Source organism: Ixodes scapularis, unplaced genomic scaffold (assembly GCF_016920785.2).
Source record: "Ixodes scapularis isolate PalLabHiFi unplaced genomic scaffold, ASM1692078v2 ptg000105l_1___fragment_1__unscaffolded, whole genome shotgun sequence".
In the NCBI taxonomy this organism is placed as follows: Eukaryota; Metazoa; Arthropoda; class Arachnida; order Ixodida; family Ixodidae; genus Ixodes; species Ixodes scapularis.
In genome coordinates this window covers 549,149-571,887 of record NW_024609912.1, presented here as the reverse complement: position 1 = coordinate 571,887, position 22,739 = coordinate 549,149, and the positions used below count along the sequence as shown (strand labels likewise).

The 22,739-nt window shown below is 47.2% G+C and overlaps 1 pseudogene; it reads right to left on the bottom strand.

Annotated features, from left to right (window-relative positions):
- Positions 1–129: 129 nt before the first annotated feature.
- LOC120839816 lies at positions 130–4,021 on the bottom strand (annotated as a pseudogene).
- Positions 4,022–22,739: the final 18,718 nt, after the last annotated feature.

The following is a 22,739-nucleotide window of genomic DNA, read 5'->3' as shown; positions in this document are numbered from 1 at the left end:
GCACAGCCACTACGTCAAGGTCGTTATCCAGAAAAAGGCGGCTAAGTTGGTACTGCCTGCGCCTGGCCGCCAGGCCCCGTACATTCAGTGTGGCGACACGTAGGGCTGTATCGAGATTGCCTTCCCTTTCTGAGCGAGTAGAACGGAGCTGCTTGGTGCTCACCTCGGCTCTTTGAGAGACGCCTAACGACTCACTGTCCCGAAGCGCTGGCCGGCCATTTTCGCCAGCCGAAAAGTCCAAGGCGCTACAGGAGGTCTCCGTGTCGGCCACGTCGTGTTTACGTCCCTCTAGAGTTCCGAGTGCCTTGCAGAGCGCGAGGCCTCACTACTGCGTGGGCGGCGTCACCATCGGACTTCGGTCCGGTGGTATGTTGGGCTTGGGTCTCAGGCTTGACCGCCGCGTCAGAGGCGCCTTCGTGGCGGCTCATCGGGGGCAGCCGCTCCGGAGTTCTGGCTGACTTTTTCACTAAGTTCACGGGCCCGCTTGGGGACCGGGGCCATGGGGACCTCTGTCTCGACGTCCTTAGGTTCAACCTTGTCAGTATGCGGCGTCTCGATAGCTGAAGAGTTCGCCAAGCCGACGTTTTCCACACTCGGTGCACCGCCCACCGACGTCCCCGCAGGTAGCCTACTGCGGTCACCGTCGCTTCGGCTTTCGTCACTGCTCCCTAAAGGGCCAAGGAGTGCTGGTGCCTGCTCGGGTAGCTGACTCGCTCCTCCGCTGGCAGCTTCCTCGGCGTCAGCCACGTCCATGAGGTGCTCCGAAATATCGTCGCTCCTCACGGGCCCTGCGACGCTCGCGTAAGTGCGGACGCATTGGCTCTCACTGTGGCCGAAACGTCTGCAGGACGCACAGCGTGGTACTCTGCACTCCCGGCGTATATGGCCCTTGCCCTTACACCGAAGGCAAAGCGGCGCCCTGCCCGGCACCACCACCAACACCAGGTCACCAGCGATGCGCAGCTGGTGAGGGATGTCCTCCACCGTGACGCCGGCTGCCAGCTTGAGGGTCACCGAGCGTGTTGTCGACCCCATGTCCATACAGCCTGGCACGTGCCACTTGTCTCTTGTGATCCCCGTCACCTTCCCAAAGGGCGCCAGGGCCACACGCACTTCTTCATCTTGGACGTGGTGCAGCAGCCAGTGGAGCTTGAGTCGCGTGTCCTGATTATTCGGGTCCACCACGACACAGCGGCCTTCCTTGACTGTGAAGCCGTCGGTTGCGAGCAACTTCTTCTTGCCCTCGGCGCTCCTGAAGGTAACAGCCCACACGTGGTTGTACTGGTACGCCCCCAAGGCGAGCACTTCAGGGAGAAGTGCCGCACGGGCCAAGGCGTCTCGGAAATGTTCCAGGCGGTAGGGCCGGGCTCGCACATCGGCGTGTAAAAAAATCGTGTTCTGGACAGACGAGCCAGTAGGCAGCGTAGGCATTATCACTTCGTAGTCCTGCGATGCAGAGTCAGCGTTCCTGCTTCCGCGGCCGGAAAGGGCCGCTGATACCGCTCCGACGGAGCTCATGATAAGTACGTCCGATCTGCTCGGCAGCCGGAAGTCGAATCCACTATACTATGCCACCGCTTAGAAAACACATTGTAACTGTTTGTTTTATACGAGCTTCGCGTAGTGCATATAGCCCTTTCCGGCAGAGTTGCACAGCTTAGTGCGTATAGCTTTACTCATGAACAAACTCAACACAATTCGACTTTTTTTTTTTTTTGACTCGGAACGCTCGGAAACTTTTTACCGTATCAAGCCCCTTGCACGACGTGACTGAGCTGCGGTGACCTGCCTCACGGACCATGAAGCATTAGAGACCTGCACGTGGACGTAGTCGCCTGCAGTAATGAGGAAGTTGCCTGTGGCGTAGAATTGCAGAGCGACGATCACCTGCTGCCCTGTTGACAGGGCGCAGCTGCGACGCGTCGACCGCTCCAAGTCCGGGCGCAGCGTCTCCGCGAGAAACTTAATTCCCGCGCGACCAAACCGGAATCGTTGCTGCAGCGCATCCTCGTCGAATTCTTCCAGCGGATCGAGGTGGTCCCGGAACACACGCTGTCGTCCCAGCATGACGACAGCGTACTGCGTGTACGCGCGGTCTCATCGACGTCGACGCCTCGTCCCGTTCGACATTGTTTCCGTTATCGAAGTACAAATAGGTCCACAAATCATTTGTTAGTAAGTCCGCAGTCGGTCAGTGGGCTAATTGGTGGATCGGTTGGGCAAACCGAAGAGAGGGGAAACAGTTGAGATCAGCAGGAATCGCAGAAACGTGCTTCGCAAGGAACAAAAACGAGACTACGGCACCGGCTTTGCCAGACTGGAAGGCACATGGGAAAGTTATGCGTTGTTTATGGCGAAACATATTGAAGGAAATGTTTTTTACATCTTTGAATATTCGTCGACAAACTCTAGCATAGTAGCTAAAATTTCTTCGTACCATATGAAGCAAATAAATTGGTCTTCAAGTACAACATTACTATATTTTGACTTAAAATACCATACTAGATCGATAACAACCAGTGGAAAAAGAGTATAAACAAAATGACTGGCTTGTTTCACCGATAGATGACGCATCTTACTGCCCAATCAAAAATAATTATTGTTCTATATCCAGCCGTTTATTACAGTACCTAGGTACTTTTTCCTTCCTAGGCACCGTGGTTTAGCAAAATACGTTTACCATCGCTTCGAAAAAAACCGGCCCAGATGGTTGTTAGTGGTGAATGGAATGCCTTTTCTGAAACAGTGCACCCACTGATTTGCTCTTCCGGCATAATGACTCCTAAAGTACTTAAGAAAATCCTCACCTTCCTTACCCAGTTTCTGATTGAGAAAGTGTGGGTAAGCCTTTTGGAATTCAACCTCATTGCTGCAATTTCTCTCAGTAGTAACTGGTCTTGAAAAGTTTTTCGAATTTCCTCATTGGTGACTTTCTGAAATTTTCCTTTCCAGCTGCGTTTCACATGCCAGGCGCAGAGCATCCGATTTTTATCAGGGCCCATCACATGCTCCCATGCGTTGCCATTTGCGGGAGCGTCGTTGGACATGAAGGCCTTGGATTCAAGTTTACCAATTGTTTTCTTAATGGCCCCAAAAAGCAGATCATAGTTTGGGCGTCAACCTTTTGGAAATCATATATGCATATGGCATTCCTGATTGGTCTTCTGTAACTGTCATGAATGTCGTAAGCTGTGAATTGTGACCGTATGTTCCGTGAGTGGAATCAATGCACAGGAACTTTGAACCAAGCTTAGCAAGAAGGTCTTTCTGAGGGGCAGTCATCAGGGCAAGCTCAAAGTCACAGGTGTCCTTTTGCGTCTGCTGTTAAAAGTACAGCACAGGGGAATCTGGTTGCCTGTTTAGTTCCTCCACCCACATCTCGACACTTACAAATTGATCTTTGTGTCGTCGCTCCTTGGTTTGATTTTCGTGCTACAGAAATGTTGCCGATGCCCTTCATTCTGAGCAGATGATGCCTGCCCAACTTACTGCCACCAAAAGCATGTGCACCTACCAAGACCTTTTGGGCAGGGATGCCTTCCTTTAGTTTAGCAGCTAAAGCCTTTTTCTTGGTCTTTTGAGAGTGGTTGGTGCTTCATCTTTTTCAGGTGGCTGTAGTGCTTTTTCTGATACTCTACTGCCACCTTGTTACTTTACTTGTTACTTGGGCTTGGAAGTTTTACGTCCGGTGCTAACCAGACAGGTTGGGCGGGGCCGTGCGCTCGTTAGAGGTCGCATACATTTCGACTTTTGATAAAAAGAGGAATTGCTCATAAAGGGCGCAGCCACAGTTCTTGTAGTCAGGAGTGCCTGACACGAATACATTTCCGAACATACCAGCGAGGTACAAGTCGGAGGGCGTTATTCTCATGGAAGAGGCGCGTACGCCTCGACCTTGTCCACCTTCGACCAGCATGGTCTTGGTGAACATCAGCGGCGTGCCGCTAAGTTGTCGTCGCGCGAGGAATGTCATGAAGACGTACCGTGGTGCGGCCACGGCCTGGAGGACGTGGTAGGCCATCCACTTTGACAGCCATGGACTGTTGTCATGTGCTGTCAAACAGTCCACAATAAACAACAGTTTTAAGGGATAAACAAACTTATGTCATACATTTCACAAATGTTGTTTGGCATACGCTTATGATCAGCGGGCCTATGTAGAAGAAATCGTGAGCGTCTGATTTGCATTTGTAGCCATTCATATGCCAAATGATAATTTTATCTTGCATCATATTTAAATGGATTCCTGATAATTCAAGCAAAACTTTTGCTTTCTGGACTTGAAATTAATGAGTCTATGTATGATAATGATTGAGAATTCCTTTCTGATGCTGGGGCTTATTACTGATTACCTTTTGTGATGATAATAGATAGGAATCAAAAGGTACACGGCCTTCTTTTTAGAAAGAAGGCTCTGGTCAGAATAGGTTTTGTTTACAATGGGTATTTAAATGGCTGAAAAAAATTAAAATCTTATCGCAACACTTCTGTTTAGATAAAGTGCCCCTCGTCCCCTCTTCATTTTACACTCAGTAGTTTATTTAGCCTGTCATTATAACTAGCACGTCTGTAAATATAAACATGTCCCCCAAGTTTTATGATCCTACCAAACTCTACTATTATCATAAACTGCGAAAACAATCACCCACAAATATTGTAAAAACCTGCACGCGTGTTTTAAAGCAACACTGCTCATTAGCGGCCCTGGAACTAGAGCGAAGTCAAAGTTCACTGTTCTTTTCATCAACAGCTGCAGGGCAGCTACCCTGACTACCATATTTTTTCAAATATAGACTTTTTTTCTCTCTCTTTCTTGGTTGTTTATCTTTTTTTTAATTGGAGATTAATTTGCCTGTAACAATCCTTAACATAATTTCTGTACCTATCACGCATGCACTCCCCCAGGTCAGCCGCTGCTCCAAGAACTCCGGTGCAAAGTGGTGAAGCTTGACACGCTAATGAGAGGTGTTAGAGGTGGACACGGGCAGTGCAAGTGCCATGGTACTGTGCAATCGTGGCACGAAGGCTTGTGGAAGGCATGATGATCAAGTGATCTCGTCATGAGTAGAAAACTGTGGCTCTGTCTTATAGCAATATTCGCCATACTATTATTTTGCCAAGTTTTTTTGGGACTTTTGGTGTCAGGCAGCACCGAGATTGTCTGGAAATTTAGACGATGCCGGTGATGAACAGACCAGCACATCAACTGGCCAAAGCAGTGTGGGTTGTCACCCAATCGACGCCCGATCGGGTCGTGCTTCGCTCGCTCTCCAAGAAGTCGCTCAACGCAGTGCGTGATCAAAATAGTGTACTGTAACTGACGTCGCTCGTCGTTTGTATGTCATCGTTGTTGTATCGCTCGCCTCCGTGACTTGTTGCACTCGTTGCCCTAAAGTCAGCAGCAAGAGAGAGCCTCCCTTTGTCCCGCTTCCTTTTTTAAGGCCTTCCTAGCTTTGTCCCTCCAACTGTCCAATCGGGCACCTTGCCGTAAGCTAGCCATCCGACGTCAGCGCTGGGTGAGGGGGTGCTTGCCACGTCCTTCCTTGATAGCTCCGAACATTCCCCGACAGGACGGGGGTGGGAAGGTCGCAGGTAACGGGGAAATGGGGAGAGGATCTCCACAACTCCCCTCCCTTAAGGCTCGGACTCTGGGGGCTTGAGTCATTGGAGGGCGGACGGTCTCCCGCAAGAAACTCCTCCAGCTCTGCCGTCACCATGTCCTAGGCGGGCATAGGCGGCAAACTTTGAAGCATCAGTTGCAAGCACGAACGGTTGATTAAACTCTGGATGTCTCAAGAGAGCGGTAGTTACCAGTTTGTTTTTTGAGCTCTAGGAAGGTAATTTTCTGCCTCCGAGGTCTATTCGAATCCAATATGTTTGGCCGTCAAGGCAGTCAAAGGTTTGGCCACTTTTGCGAAATTCTCGACATGCTTCCGATAGTACCCGATGAGACCGAGAAACTCCCTCACCTTGCGCATGCCCGTAGGCACTGGGAAGTCCCGAGTGCAGGGTAACTTTGAGCGGTTGGGTCCGACACCACCGGAGCACACAATACGGCCAAGGTACCTCACCTTCTTTTGAAGAAATTGACACTTGGAGGGCTTGAGCTTCAGCCCCGCTCCGATCAAGCACTCAAACACCTTCTCGACGTCTGTTACTGTAGATTTTGGTGTTGTCCATACAGACGAAGCACAGCTTGCCTAACAGTCCGGTCCAAATGACATCTACGGTCCTCTGCCACACCGTGGGACTCTTCGCGAGCCCCATGGGCATTCTCTTCCACTGGTAGTGACCGGCCAAGGTGTTGAAACCGTTTTGTCATCATCAGCCGGATCCATTTCCATCTGCCAGAACCCCGATGCGAGATCTACAACAGTGAAATACTTGGCTGATGCAAGCTGTGACAATGTTTCTTGAGTACTGGGAATCGGGTAGGGATTGATTCTGGTCACCGAATTGAGTTTTCGATAATCGACAACATAACGATACGACCCATCCGGCTTCTGCACGAGCAGATCCGGGGCACCCCATGGAGACTCTGAATTCTCCACAATGTCTTTTTCGGTCCAATTCTGCACCTGCTGCTCCATCTCCTTGCGCTGAAAAAAAATAATCCGGTAGGTGTGCAAGTAGACCGGCGCCGAGTCACCAGTGGCGATGCGGTGCTTAATATCGCCGCACTTCCAAGATCAAGACTAGACGACGCAAATGGCGCCCCGTAATGGTCAAGCACTGCCTGCAAGCCCTCCCTTTCGGGGGAACACTCAAACGAGACAAATCGAATTGAACCCTCCCACTGGTTTTTCCTCCGGCGACATCCCGATCCACGCAAGCCGACGTTGGGCGCCGGATTATGTGGGTCGTCACCCAATCGACGCCTGATCGGGTCGTGTTTTGCTCGCTCCCCAAGAAGCGACTCAACACAGTGCGTGATCAAAAGAGTTTATTGTAACTCATGACGCTAGTCTGTATACATAAAATATTTGTTTGTATATATTCGTTTGTATACATAAAATATTCTGCAGCTGGAGAATAGTCATCCCACCTAAACCTGTGGTTCCTGAACATATTTTGACGGGGGAGACTTTCCTCTCAACATCGCAGGTTCCACTTCAGGTGCACGATAACCGATTATAAAGTGAATGAGCGTGTGCAGTTTTAGAAATTACAAGAGCTTACTAAATATCAAATGACTGATTGAGGAGACATTTCTGAAATTTCCAGGATTGCTCCTGATATTCACATCTTCATCTAATAAATAACTTGTGAAAGTTGACAAACTTTTTTAAATAAAGGGATAAACAGGATTTAACCCAATTTCTTAGAAACTCTTGGGATGTAAATATTGGACGATTTTGGGTTTCACTCTAATATGAAGGAGCCTAAATATATGGGCTAAAACTCTGTTACCTTATGTTAGAGGGTACACTGTTCTTACTAACATGCTGTGATAATCCACGCCAGGCACGCTGCCGGAGTCAAGGTCAGGGACAACATTCCAAATCGAGGACGTAGACCGCACTGACTGGCCCAGTCAGGCATCGTCTTCGTCGTCTGTTTATTTACCACCGCGGTGGCGCCCTCATGTGTCCAACGCAAGATATCACGCATGCCTCGAGCAACTTACCTTTTTTTACTACCCCTTTTCTTTTCTCTTTTTGACAAGTTTGCGCACTGGGGATTTAACGCAATGGAAACTACCTGAGAAACAAAAACAGGTGTCTGCCTTTAAAGGACACATGTAAAGGAAAAAAATTTCTTTTTTAAACAGACTAGATGGAAAACGAATGTTACAAACCGAATTTACAACGAAGAGAAAACATTTTTAGAGCTGTATTTACGGCGCAAAACAAGTTTGCAGTTAGCGCCGTTGCGCGATGCCATTGCCACCTCAAAGTCACGTTGCCACCGCACGCCGAGCGTGGGGCGCCGCCGGTTCAACGCGTTTCTTCACGTTGCTGCTGCCGCCGCCGCGCAAGTTCGTCTGCTCCGCGGCGCCACCGTTATCTGATTGGCGCACAGGTCTATCAGATCTGCCTGCGCTTTTTCAAGGGTTTTCTTTTGGGCTCTAAAAGTTACTTATTATTCTTTGTTTTTTGTTGCACTTGAAACAACGATGAATAAGAAATTTTTGGAGACCATAGGAAGCTTCCAAAGAGCACAAGTACCACGTGACAAATAGTGGCCACTTTTCCACAGCGCCCGCGAGCGCCAACTGCAAATTTGTATAGCGCTGTAAATGTAGCTCTAAAAACTTTTATTTTTCGTTGTAAATTCGTTTTATAACTTCCTTTTCCCAACCAAGCTGTTTTTAAAAAATGTATTTTTTTTGCATGTGTTTTTTAAAGACATCAATAGATCTTTTTAAGCAGAACAAAAACGCATTTGATCACACACGTAGCATAGCGGGCGTACACCTGCAGGTGGAACTGGAATGAGCTTGTTGCCAGTGTGAAGCGTAATGCGTTCGTAACCATGTTCTGGAGGGCATGGTGGTACAGAGATGTTGGACCGGCTTCTCACGAGCTATGAGGCAAGGCCTCAAAGCGAAAAGCAGTGGTGCAACCTGTTTAACAATGAGCTCAACATGACTGCTGCGACAAGCTTCACAAAGCTGTAGGGGCTGCCACAACAAACATATCATATAGAAGGGCTCCTCCCTTGTCTGAAAAAATAGCAGACTGAGGCTAGAAATGAGGGAAGTTAACGTTCAGGGGTCACGACTGTATATTTGCCACACAGAGCAAAGCGTCAACATTAACATTGTAAGAAATACTGCACACACACAAAAGAAATGCTTTGTAGCTTATGGATTCTGAACACTGTTTAGAGACGTCCAGATGAATGGCATGAATTAAGGTGAGGCAAAGTGCATGAAAAATGTAGGAAAAGAAAAAGTATTGAAATTTTCAAGCTTTTTGTATGCCAAATGCCAATTTTCCCAAAATGAAACATATAAGAATATGCAAAATAAAATAAAGCAAGAAGACAATGTTTCCAATTTGTATTGGGTCGTGTGTTGGTGAACAGTTGCACATGAAGTGCAAGGTTTCAGTTTAAAGTTCCGATTTTGAGCCCATATTAATTGGAGGACAAATATAATGAAGCGAGCGCTGATAATACTCGCCCTCACTTAAGTTGAACTGCGAACTCAGACGCTTTGCAACAAACCCGTGCTGCTCCCTGAAGTGGTGTAGCATGTCTGCATGGAAAGGAAACGAGATCGGAACAGCAGTGCACTGGTCGCATACAAAGGGTGACGATTAAAAGGAAGCCTGGTGCGCTTTCCCTTTGCAGTTGCGTTGTCGTGGATCGACTCTAAGTGTCTCTTTAAATTCTATGCTTGCGTGAAGCGCATGTCACAAATCAAGCGTTGGTACTTATTGTTATTGGACGCAGAAGAGGCAACACTACTTCCCCCATAGGAACTGGCTGTTCGGCAACAGCAAAGGAAACAAAAACACCACTTCTAATACCTTTCTCACTACAGTGAACGCGGCCACTGAAACATCGCATGAGTATTGCTGAAGGACAAGCAATTACGGCGAAAGTGCGAAGTGGCAAAACGGTTATATTTATTTATTATTTATTTATTTCAAGATACTGTTAACCCCACTTGGGGTCATTACAGGAGAGGGTAAAAAAAGAAAAAAGTACGGTACTGAACACTGCAGCAAAACAAAAAAACCGCACACATAACAGGAGACAAAATATGATCAGAAATAAACAGCAGCAGGAAAACAAGAAACACCGCATCAACAAGTGTAGTTTACAATCATATTACAAAGAAAACATTATTAAACTAGCAAACGGAATGCACCACTCAATAGTAAAAAAAAAAAAAAAAAACTAGTTCTGCAAGCGCTTCAAATTATTTAAAAACTCTACTGGGGAACTTGAGTTCACAATTTCCTGCGATAGAAGGTTCCATTCATCTATTGTTTTAGGAAAGAGAGAACAGTGAAATACATTAACTCTACTTTGAAAAGGCTGGATCATTTTAGAATGGCTATTTCTTAGAATGCGAGTTATACGGGGTTTCAAATACAGGGTATAGTCAAAGTTGAAAAAACCATGATACATCATAAAAATATGCTTTAGTCGAGCATTCCTGCGCCGCTCAGAAAGTGGTATAAAGTCAAGCTGTTTTAACATGCCAGTGACAGATTCGGTTCGTCTATATTTTGAGAGTATGTACCTAGCGGAAAGTCTTTGTACGTTCTCTAATTTCTGAATCTGATTTTTTTGATGGGGGTCCCATATTACATTTGCGTAATCTAATACTGGTCGTATGACTGTTTTGTAGACCATCAGCTTGGCACTCATAGTTGCATACCTAAAATTCCTTTTCAAGTATCCTAAGGTACGCTTAGCGGAACAGCAGATATTGTTAACGTGGCTCCCCCATTTTAAGTTATTTTCAATTGTTACACCCAAATATTTATAACTATTCACTTCTCTTAAAGGAAACCCGTTAATTGTGTATACATAAGGGAGAATATTTTTCTTATTTGATATCCTTAGAAGCACAGTTTTGTCAATATTAATTAACATCCCCCATTCTTGGCACCATGACCCAATTTTCTGTAGAGCTCTGTCCAGACTAGTTTGATCCTCGCTAGTTTTAATATCTGTGTAAAGTAGACAGTCATCGGCAAATAATCGTACCGTAATAGAATCGTCAATGGTTTGCGTAATGTCATTAATATATATTAAAAATAAGACCGGACCCAAAACGGAGCCCTGTGGGACTCCTGATGATACTGGTAAAACGCCAGATGCCGTGTTATTTATTTCAACAAATTGTTTTCTTTCCTTGAGGTATGCACTTATCCAATTAACCAATTCCGGGCTGACTCCAATTAATTTAAGTTTTTTTGTCAAGTATTTATGCGGGACTCGATCAAAAGCCTTCGACATATCTAGAAATATTGCGTCCGTTTGTCCCCCGGCATCACTAGATTTGCAGAAGTCGTGAATACATCCACTTAACTGGGTAACCGTTGAAATCAAACACTTCTCAAATTTTAAACGAAAAATTCGTAGCCAACCGGTAGTCCAAACCTCGTAGCTGGAAAACACATGAACGCACTAGGCTAGAAGACAAAATACTGATGCAGAAGGGTGCTAGTTAGGATTTTTCGTTAGCATTGACAATTGAAGCTATGTGGCTACCACTGACGATATAAATTTCGAACTGAAAACTACTAAGGTTGAAGCCTGGGCAAGTTGGTTTGACACGCTTAAAAGATAAAAACAGCGCAAAAAGACGACGAACTGGATGAAGGAAGACACAGGCAGAGTGCTGACTCGCAACTGAATTTTATTGGACGCAACAGTGCAATATATACACGCACAGTTGAGAACAGGAGAAAAAGAGAATCAGCCTAAAAAACACAAAACAAAAGCACGAAAAACGAAGTATCGCCTCTAAAAAGACATATAGAAGGCACACACTAAAACCAAACCAATCAAGCGGCCAAAAAATTGATCTTCTTTCTCGATAAAGCAACAGAAGGACTGCTGACACACATGTCGCCTAATCTTTCAATTTCTAAAGCCTCAAGAATTTCGCGTGTCAGCTGGTCCCAATGACGTTTAACAATCTCACACAGTTGAAACCGAGGCTTGGCACCTGCAGTCACGGCAATGTATGCCAAGGTGACCAGAAATCATCGATGAGATGTTGTAGGCATGCTCCCTTAGCCTCTGCACATGTGTATGAGCAAAGGGCATGACAAGTGATGCAAGACCGACAATTGACTGGTTCACGGAGCATATAGCTTCCACCGCCCTGTCAGCTAAGGGGTGAATGAAGTCTAAAGTTTGTACATAAAAGCCGTCTACTGTCCCATTCTCAGGCATGCCACGCTTGACCGGTCCAGTCGTCATGTTTTAAGCCAGTTTAAGCAATGACTGCCTCGTGCCACCACACACGAAGGTTCTACCCGCACCTTTGAGAAAATTGGTCCTGCCATAGCCCACACCTTGTCGAGGTAGAAAACTTTCAAGCCCTTTATTTCCCCTCAAAAGGTGCCTCTGTTGAAACGGGACAATCTTGACCCCCTCGGTCAGAAGTGAAGGTCCCTTGCGGTCATTCAGCGCCTTCTACTCATTCATAGATGTTGCTTTTTCGACAAAATGCCTGTTGCGACAGCTGGAGCTATGAAAAAGCGGACACCATAACTCTTTTCTAAGCACTTTGTTTTTTCTCAAGAGCAGCTAGTTAATCCAGGAACAGCGCAATGGTGATTGGCGGTCTGTGATCGCAGACCACCGTCATAGCCCTGCCGACGGCACTGACGTCACCCAGGTGACAAGCATCCCACTCGCGTAACGTGGCTCCAGGCCCTACTTACTGTGGCTGGTGACAACTCATAGAGGGCATGCGCTGGCCTTCTGATCCACGCAGAGTGCAGTGCAGGAAGTGGAATGACATCGGTGACCCAGTCGCTGCAGTTCCCCAGAACTCTTAATGTTTTACTGCTGTCTTGAAAAAAATGCAGGCCTGCTCTTTGCTGCACGTAGGTAGAAGCCATCAGTCGCAGACATCGGACACCTGTGTTGGAAAATTTACACCCAACAAAGCAGTAACCATAAGAAGAGTGGGCGAGCCGGAGAATGCGAAAGCATAAAGAGCAGACGCATAAAAAGGTATTTTTTTTACTTTGTGTCTCATGCTCAAGCATTCTTTTGGATAATATACATCAATAATGCCTGTCTTGCAGTGGCTTTCTGATCAAAACATAGCAGAATATCCAACCGGTTGCATACCAAAGGGGAAGTAGAACAGAGAGGCACACTTATTTGTTGTCACGCCAAGATGCACATTACGGAATAGTACAACTCTTCGCGATCAACCTGTAGCAGAACTGCTTAGCAATTCTGCTATGGTATGGATGTGCACGCCATTCCTAAATAAGTAGGTCAACCAGATGAACAGTAACATTATTACCGGCAACAAATAAGACGCGATGGGAGGCCCATCTGCGTCCAGTCTTTCAACAGAACGCTTTCGTGACTGCTGGAGCTCGTCAAAAGCTGACATTCCCAACGTGCTTGGTCCTTCTTTTGCGATTACTGAATGCAAATCTGGTGCAGGCGGCACCCTGAGCCACATGCAGTACGGGGCCTCAATACGATCATAACACCGCACATATCACATTCTCACACCTTTGCATTTGAAACTTTGGGCAGTAACTATGGACCGCTCTGCCGAAAACAACATGGGAAACACCCTGCTGCCTTCTAGTTCGAACGGGCAGCCACTCCTGTCGATTCTCTCCTTCCTCCTTGTCCCCAATGCTAAGGGAGGTAGCCACGCGCTGTCAAATTCTACCACAGCGGTATCGAATAGATCCACTCACCTTTTACGTTCCGAACAAGTGTTTCACGGGTTTCGATGTGGCGAGACGGGGCTTGCTAGCTTGCATGAATGCACTGTTGACTTCACTGCCAATGCTCGTTCCCAAGCATTGAATACCACGACCAACTCCATGATTTCTACACTCGGCAATATGGCAGCACATGACATGACAACATATGAATTAAGAAAAACAAAGACCGCTGAACCGACACGACCCGTCGGAAAAGCGCCCAACACACACATTGGAGGGACGATAAGTAAAAACAAAATAAAACAAAAAAGATACCTACACGCACAATCAATGACATTGAAAGAAAGCAAAAACAAGCAAAAGAAAAACTGCAGTCACTTCCGTGTTTTGTTGTTTTGCTTATTTTTGCTTTTTTTCTCGGTGAATAGACGTGGCAACCTTCCTTTAGCGAAACGCTTATCTCGTAGCAACCTCTTGGATTGGACTGGATTCAATATTGGCTTTGTACACTGTGACAACAGGCTGTGGACCAACCAGGTAGAGGGGCTTAGAGTGATAAACCGGAAGTTCGGAAGTGGCACCCCCCCGGTTGCCGCCATATTTTACGCAAATGTGACCACTCGTCACATGACCTCCCAAGAGCCGTGACGTCACAGGTAAGATGGCAGCGCCGAGAGCTGGCGGATGCGAGTTTGTTCGGTGCGCGGTAGCCGTGATGTGCTGCTGCTTTCCGACGACTTCGGGCTTCTTTGTGCTCGCTGACGCAGGTATAATGTGAAAATATGAAGGAATGAGACTTTATACCGTTTTTGCGCAAGATCGCTCTGGATCATCTGGATATTAACGCCTGTGAGACAGCATCAGCTCTGCATCGCCGTACCGGTGCTCGGATTCCGGGATGTGTCCGAGGATCGATAGAACTTTGAGTGCTTTTAACATGAAATTTTCGCATTCTCTTAGCTTTGTTTGAACGCTGAAATATCTGAGAATCTACGCGAAATGTATACGTCACGTTAGGGCCTAAGGGAAGTTGTTTCAGCCCTCCGTCACCGAACAACCATAGGAACTTTTAGCGAGGAAGCTCCTGCGATTTTAACCTTTTGTGCTAATCCACGATTCTACATTCGATCGCTTTTCTTCCTTTTTTTGTGTGTGTGTGAGTGCGAAGTGCACCCTTATTTTCAGCTACGAGGATGGCGTTTTATTGAGTATGGGGAAGAATAAATCGTTGCAGGCACCTGCCTCAAAGCTATTCGACTTGCGATAAGAACAACTGTTTTGGTGCATGCATAGATTAACTGCGCATTTTTTCTGTTTTGTAGGATTTATTGCAGCTATACTCTTTTCCATCAAGAGTGCATTGTATTAGTCGGTCAATTATTTAATTGTTCTAATTACCTGGATAAGATGATTCATATTTTTGTTCATCCCTTGCCTGGAGAGCAGTCTTGTTGAAAAATGTTGACTACCATTCCTTTCGGTCTCTTCAATAGACTCTTTTGAAAAGTGTGGGCTGTCTATACTTCGCATCACCGTAACTTGGAAAAGGCCAACCGGCACAGCCCCCTCGAGCCAATCAGAGAGACCGAGCGAAGGTGTGTGACAAATCTGTGCAGACGAGCACTCTGATGATATGTTGTCATGTGCCTCTGTCCAATGTGTGTATTGACTCACCGAGACTGTAGCCTTTGCCGTCTGCCAAATTCTGATGAAACAAATTACACTAGCTACTACTGTAATTACCCCAGGCTTTCATACTTTGGGCATTTGTTCGACAAGGATGTTATGTCCGCCATCCCTGTGAATTCGGCTCAGCACCTATTGGACTCGAATGCTGCATTAGCGTTCAACCTGAACTGGGGCCCATTCATGTGCTTTACGCCGAAAAAAATGATGGCAGTAGTGTTGCTTGATAAGGTTCTGCAAAGGGTCTATTGTGTCATACATATAGGAAGTGTCATGCTATATAACAATGCATCAACACATACTATTAAACTATATGCTCAGAGTTGTGTTTGTTTTTCCAATTAACAAGTTACAGCAGTGTGCTTTAATGCTATTATCATGTGTGTAGTTTTAAGTATCCTCTCTGCAATGCCTTCGAAGGCCCCTGGAAGGAATAAATTAATAAATAACATTTTCACATCACTGGAGTTGGTTTTCGGATGCACCACATGTTCAGGAAAGCTTGAACGAGTGCAGCCCCTTGCAATAAGTCTGCCAGTCTGGTATGACCCCTTAATTAATATTGAAGGGTCAGAGAAGCGAGTGTCCTCGTAAGGTCCAGAGCGTGCAGTGGACACAATTCTCGGTGTGTAGACTCTCAAGGCATGAAGGCAAGCGGAAATATGTTTATCTGGTTAGTGTATCAAATATGCCTATTTCCATTTGATTACATAATTATTGATTCTTAGTAAATGGTTAAATAACGAGTTCTTTCTGCGACAGTCTCGTGTCAGGCGTTCAGTCGTAGTACCTGTGGACCTTGTTGTCGGATGACGCTCCTGGCACTTCGGTGTTCAGTTTGGTCGAGTGGCAACTTTGACCGACTGATGCTGTCTTGTAATCATACGTCATGTGCGGCCTCTGACGTCTGATGCAGTGAAGCTGCAGGGCTGGCTTCTAATCCGAAAATTTTCCTGGTAGTTTTCGGCATCAATGTAGCAAGCTCGGGCATGTATTGCTTACGTGGCTGTGCCTTTTGCTGTACCGTTGACTTGATAGCTGGCAACAATTTTTGTTTGCTATCCAAGTCTGGTGATGCTTGCAGTTCACTTTTGAGAGCAACCAACCATTCTATTCCTTCAAGTCACTCAGGGGCATTTTCCCTCAAAGTTGGAAATTGTGTGCTTCATTGCATGGACACAGATGAATGGTGTCGGCAAATAATTAGGTATTGTCCTTGGACGACAACTAACACCAAATCAACTGTCACTGCATCGCCGCTTACCTCTTGTTGAGGTGATAAACATGAGGAGCTACGGGGTAATCAGGCATTCAGAACCTTCGATTCAGCACCTTCGGCATCAGGGACAAAGGTCGCCGAAGGTAATCCTTAATCTCCCGTGGTCGCTCCTCGAGACGTAATCGAGGGTCATTTGGAACGAACCCTCGCAGACCAATTCATTGGTACGGGCTGCTTTGGTAGACATGGTCGGCTTCATGCAGTGGTAGCAAAGTGGTCTTCGGTCGCACATTTGCATCACCTACGTTTTCCTCGGTGTACTTTGTTGAGCACAGACCTACACACAATGTCGGGAATGCTTCGGCGTTGGAGTGTCTCATTGAATTGGCATTCAATACTAAGGGGCAGCCGGTGGCGGTCGTCGTGCCATTGTGGCGTAAGTTGCCCTCGGTTTGTCAGATGCCGCTTCGCTCGCAGAAGTCTCGGTTGAAATACCTGTCAAACTTGTTCCGAAACAATCTTGGCAATCAAAATAAAAGCCGGGCAACTGATGGCAGGAAGTAGCTTCCTGATCTCTTCCCAGACAACGTCGTGGATGATGTCGTGGATGCCTGGGAGGCTGGCGTCGAAGTAGAAGCTGGACAACTCGAGTGTCGAGACGCCGGAAAGTTCTTCATAGGGGCAGGCTCGGGCATGCAGTGCACATTCCATGTTGGAAGCCTCGGCGATATGAACACTTCGACTGTTGTTGGGGGGTTGCGGACAAGGCTGCCGAAGGTGTTGTCCCTCACGTGAGGGGCATGGGATTCTTAGGTTCTTGTCTTCTGTAGCATCAAGGTCGGCGTGGGCGTAGGCGTGGGCGCTCGATCAAGCGCAAAACATCCTCTACGAGTGCGGTGGCGCTCTCGTTGGGGCAGTGTCCTGGACAGAATCAAGAATGCGGCTCTCTCTCGTTGATGTTGGCTGACGAATGCGTGCTTCAGCTCGATCTTGCAAACTTCCCATGACGTTAAGGAGGATCTATGGTTCTCAGACCAGCGCCGGCAGTTTCTTCCACGAGAAGTAAGGTTCTGCAGGAGCTGGTTGTCTGTCCACCCAATGTGGCGGGTGACACTGTCATATTGTTCAATCCAGTCCTTGACGTCTTCATACAGCTTGCGTGAAAAAGCGTTGGAGTGTGATTTGCGACGGGCATGCAAACAATGGTGGGAGGGGACACGGTTCGCTGCTACAGGTTTGTCATTGTTGGCTTAGTAAGCTTCGGATTTTCAGACAGGAGACCGGATTCCGGTGGTTTTTCCTGGTAGCAGCAACTGACTCGGATTTCAGGTGCTTCGTGGTGTATTTCCGAGGTTACTCCTTGTGGTACTCGGTCGTCTTGAGGTTGTTCTGCCAGGCTCGGGTCAGGACTTTGCTTACGGCTCGACGGGGGTATAAGACGCAAAATAGTCCGCCAGCCGTGTCCCATTATCGGGTAACTCGGCTGACACACAGAGTGAAGGGCTATGGGTAAAGTGCCCAGCACCTCCAAGAGAACATACGATTACAGTTGAGCATGACCTGCAGTGTCCCAGAATAGCGAATATTGATAGAAGATAGGACTGGAACAAGGATCCGTGACAGTATAACAAAACTCGCAGAAGAGAATCTATCCTGACCAGTGAAGAAGCTGCATTGCTTTAGTGGCATTCTGTCCGAATAAATCCTCTCCTTCGGGGTTTGGCGACTGCCGTGTACGAACTGAACTGAAATGGATGTGGGGCCACTTTTCTGGTAATGAGCCACTGCAGACTGTTGCCACAAAGCGGCGTGAGCTGGGTACGTAACACGCTCGATGAAATGTCCGGACAGCTTGCAATTCGCGTAACGAGTGTGAATGAAACGTTTGTGTTGACGAAACGTGCGACAGACCAGCGGGACCAATACCAACTGCAACACCTGTGCTCCGTGAAAGTGCACGTCTACGCCGGAACAATTTCGGAAGCAGCACAGCATCACCTAAAGCATGGCACAGGAACTACCAGCTTAAAGGCAGCTCTTCGGTGCGCCGCACACCTGTGCTCCGTGAAAGTGCACTTCTACGCCGGAACAATTTGCAAGCAGCACAGCATCATTTAGCACGGCACGGGAACTACCAGCTTCAAGGCAGCCTTCCGGTGCGCCGCACAACCGAAGTGAGCCCTCGGTCATCTGATCGAAGCTGCACCGCGATTGCACACCGCCAAGCACAACTCACGCAATTTCCGTCGCTAAACTGTGTATCCAAATATATTGCACACGCTTCACTGCAAACCTCGAAGATTCCGATGGTCAACGAGAGCACAGAAACGTCGCCTTAAATTTTATCCTAGCGGTATCCGATTCAATCCGAGGTCCGAGCAACGTAGGTCAGATTGTCTCTTCCGTGGCAATATCCCGGTCGGTCACCAGCGAAATGCACACCGTTCCTCCGTATTTTCACGTTATACCTACGTCAAACACTACGCTGAACTACGAACTCGCTTTCGACCGACCTCATATGACGGCTTCCGCGTCTGAAATCAACTCGCCGAGACGAACGACAACCAACAAAGCATCCGACAAGCTCCGGCCCAGCTGGGGCCAGCCGCTGCATGGGCGCTGCCATCTTTCCAGTGACGTCACGTATTTGGTTTGGTCATGTGACGTGTGGTCAAATTTGCGTACAATGGCAGCCTCCTTATGGGGGTCACTTTCAAGTGCAGACCGGAACCCCGGTTTATCGCTCTAAGCCCCTCTACCTCGTTGCTGTGGACGCACATATCGGCATTACCGTGCAGTCCCCCTTTTTTCCATTCTCTTAACTCTTTCCTGACCACTGGAAAAGTAGCAATGATTTCTGCAAACACTTTTATTTTCCTAATTTGCCTATGGAGCAATATGACGCATCAAAATGTGGCCAACTAGTTGTTATTCCAAAGAAACTGAGGTTGGTATGAAGTGAGAAAAAGTTCTTAAAATTTTATTGTTTGAAAATAAAGCGTGTGCGGAAGGCTTATAAATGCCGACACATCTACAGCTATTCAAAATGATTGACAAATGAAATAAAAATTCAGAATATACAAAATGTGCCCCACACCCACGGCTATTACTTCTGAAGGTTAGTGTACTCTAGCTAAAGTCTATTTTTCGTTGATCGGAGAGTTGCTGCCGAATTTACAAACCTCACTCTAATTGAGGCATCCGTCCACTTCCTCAAGAGAGTCGCAAGGGCAGGCTCTGGTCAATTTCAAGGATGGATAAGCATCCTAGGTTGCCTACCTGTCGTCGCAATCAACCGGCGCCGGTCCTCGCGCCTTCCTTGAGGAAGTGGAGGGGCGCTTTAATTGGAGTGAGATTTGTGAATTCGGCGGTTAGCCTTCGTAGCACATGGGCTTTTCATTGAAGGAACAATTTTATTGATAAAACACAGATAGTACACTTCACATCCCTAGCAGAATCCTTGCCTTGTGTTCTGCCCTCACTTAGTCATGGGCTCAATTGCAGTTCCTACATATTTAGCATTCTTGTCCGCCTCGTTGGGAGCACAAAATGTGCACGCCGGCTCAGGACAGCATTGGAAATAATAGTGATGCTTACTGACAACCATCTGTTAAGAAACACCTATGTGACGACCCCCGTAAGGTTTCGAGCCACAAAGCTGCCGGGCTTCGTCGTGATCGTGTGTGGACCTAAGGCCAGTGATTAGCACAACAAAAGCAAGAGGTTTATAAATTTCTGAAGCAGCCAAACATACAAGACACTCTGACATAACAAAGGTTACTAGACACTCACATTATACTACAATAAAACGGCACTAAGTTCAAGGAATAGTCCATGCTAAAGTCCCCTGGTCGACTCACAGTTCCGTGCTGGTCGTCTGCTGAGGGGCTTGGCAGGTACTTGGCGATCATCTCACCCCCGGAGAAGGCACGCTGAGTTTTCCCTTGACGTTGTAAGTCAGCCTTTTCTTCCTTCTGTCTGTCGATGTCTCCTCTCCTTGCTGCCGCCAAGCCGTCCCGTCCCGTCCGAGGAAAAATCTTCCCCCTTCTCTTCTCACCGTGCCGTACGCCAAGCCCCTGGCCCCTCTGGCCTCTTGGTCCCCTCTCTTCCCTTTTTGTTCCCACAGGGTCGTCCATTTCTTCCGCAGAAAAAGGCGTGCCGCGATGACCATGAGTCCCTGCCCGTTGCCTCTTGCTCTCGAAAGACGTACACACACCCACACACCCGTGCGCGCGCACCTGGCCGGATCTTGGGTTGGGCCCGAGCGCCCCATTTCGAGGATTAACCCAAGACGGGTACATCACACCTAAAACATCATTTAAAGTGTCCCCAGAGCTCTTGAGGTCTAAAAACTATGGCACAATACAGTTCAATTATGTAAATAATGCCTTCTTTGTTACGAAGTCTGATGCCAGCAGTTAACCGTTTTACATAAGTGCAACCATCGTTCCCAGGAATATTTTTGACAGCCCACCAGCTTGTGATAAAGCTCAAACCTACATTGAAACAGAAACTATAGTTCTTCGGCCATCCACGAGATTGTAGAGCGTAATTCTCCGCACTAAGTTAAATTTATTAACGATGCTCAGAAGCCATTGACCACCGGTGATCCATGGCTCATGGGTGCGGTCAGGAAAGAGTTAGGCAAACAGCCGGCATGTACTACGGCATCTTGCAAATTGGAAGCGAAAAGATCTAATAGAGGGGGCCAAGATCATTGTGAACGTCAATGTGTTCCAGGTCGTCCAGAAGTTAGAGTGATGACTTTTTCCTGCAGAACTGTTGGCTTGGCTAGGCTGGCATCTGGAGCTGACAGCTTTGGCTTCTTTGTTGAGTGGAACCTGTTCTACTTTTTTAACAAGCTTTTTTTCTGGTTGTTTTGTCCCTTCTGGAAGGCTGCCTGGGCTTTCCTTGCTGTTGCAGATCTTCACTGCGTCCAATATCAGTTTCCTTACTGTCAACAGCCTCGTCCGAAAAACCTCCTTTTAAAAGATGTTCAATTGCCGTTTAAGTGGTTGCAATCGTTTTCGCTGTTGCCATGAGCTGCGGGAAGCTCGTTGTCGCCTGCAAGTCCTTGATGCTTTCAAGCATGTGGTGCTGGTCGTTCACCACTGCTGGTGTCATATCACAAAAACTTGTGGAGTGCAGAGTTTCCTGGGTTGCTGCAGTGGCTTGGAGAATGACGGCATGAATATGCTTGCATATTGTGAAGTGTGCGACGTGGTCGAGACTTGTGCAGCAGTAGTCATGGATGCACGTCTTGGAAGCTTTGCACTGCAGGTGGCTGCCTTTGCACTTCTCATCCTGATCCCTTTAAGCCCTGTACACCACTCCACTTGTGGAGTGTGACTTCACACTCCATTCATCTTCTGAATGAAGTACGTTCTCACGTCAATCTTCAGAGCTGCTAAGTGGTTCTTCTTGATTGGAGCAATCCTGGTGGTGGGTTTGCCTTTGCGGAGCTTGACTAATAGCTGGAATAGCTTGTCGCATGTCATGTTGACGAGTGCTGAAATCAGCTGGTCCACGCACATGTTTTTTTTTCCTTTAAGGTAGCAGTGTCTCAGGGTCTTGTGCATGGCTTCCAGGTATATGTTGGCATTGATGCTTGTTCCTTTTCATAAGAAAAGGCCCAAAGATGGGGACATGATGAATAGTTGGCCTAGAAGCACTCGAAGAAGAGTTTCAGAAGGGGTCTTCGCTGTCCATGAAAGCCTTCAAGAGTTGTGTAAACTCTTCCAGTCTAGGCATTCCAATAGGACCCTTACTGCCTTGTAGACAGAGGCGCCATGCACGCTTTTGGCCTTCAACCAGCTTCCCGACTTTCAGCTTCCAATTTCTGTCTACATGCGAAGTGCAGAGGAGCTGTTTTTCGGCAGGTGACATCACAGCTGACCAGGCATTGTAGAACTCTGAAGCATTTTTGTACATGAAAACCTTTTTGAAAAGAATTTCACTTCAACTGCCTCTTGAACAGCTTCAAAAATATCTTCACCATGATCGTGTCGGCCCTGTTACTGAGAAGGTAGGCACAAGGCAGCCCAGAACCGAACTCGTTTGCGACCAGAAGGGTCGTGACTGGGAAGTCATTGCCGGTGGTTCCTGCAAAGACAATTGTGCAGGACATTGTTAAGCCCTTGAAACTCTGTAATGAAACTTGCTGAAGGTGGGTGCTACATACCTACACACGTCCCTGATATCACCCCTAGGGTGCTGGCAGCAGCTACAGCTCATGCAGCTTACTCTATGAACTGTCTGTGTTATTATATGTTGAGTGTATGCCTTGTAGGCGCAAGGCATACACAAGTTCAAGGAGCCTAGGGTGCTTGACACAGTTGGGGCATTGCTAAATGGCAAGCTAAGCACTATATATTGCTATCCTTGGGCAGATGGTGTTCCCTTTGACAAGTTTCTTGAAATTGCTGACATTACAGGTTTATTCTCACACAGTGCAATTTTCGCAGGCGCAATGGTTTTGCTAAACCTTGACTAGTTCA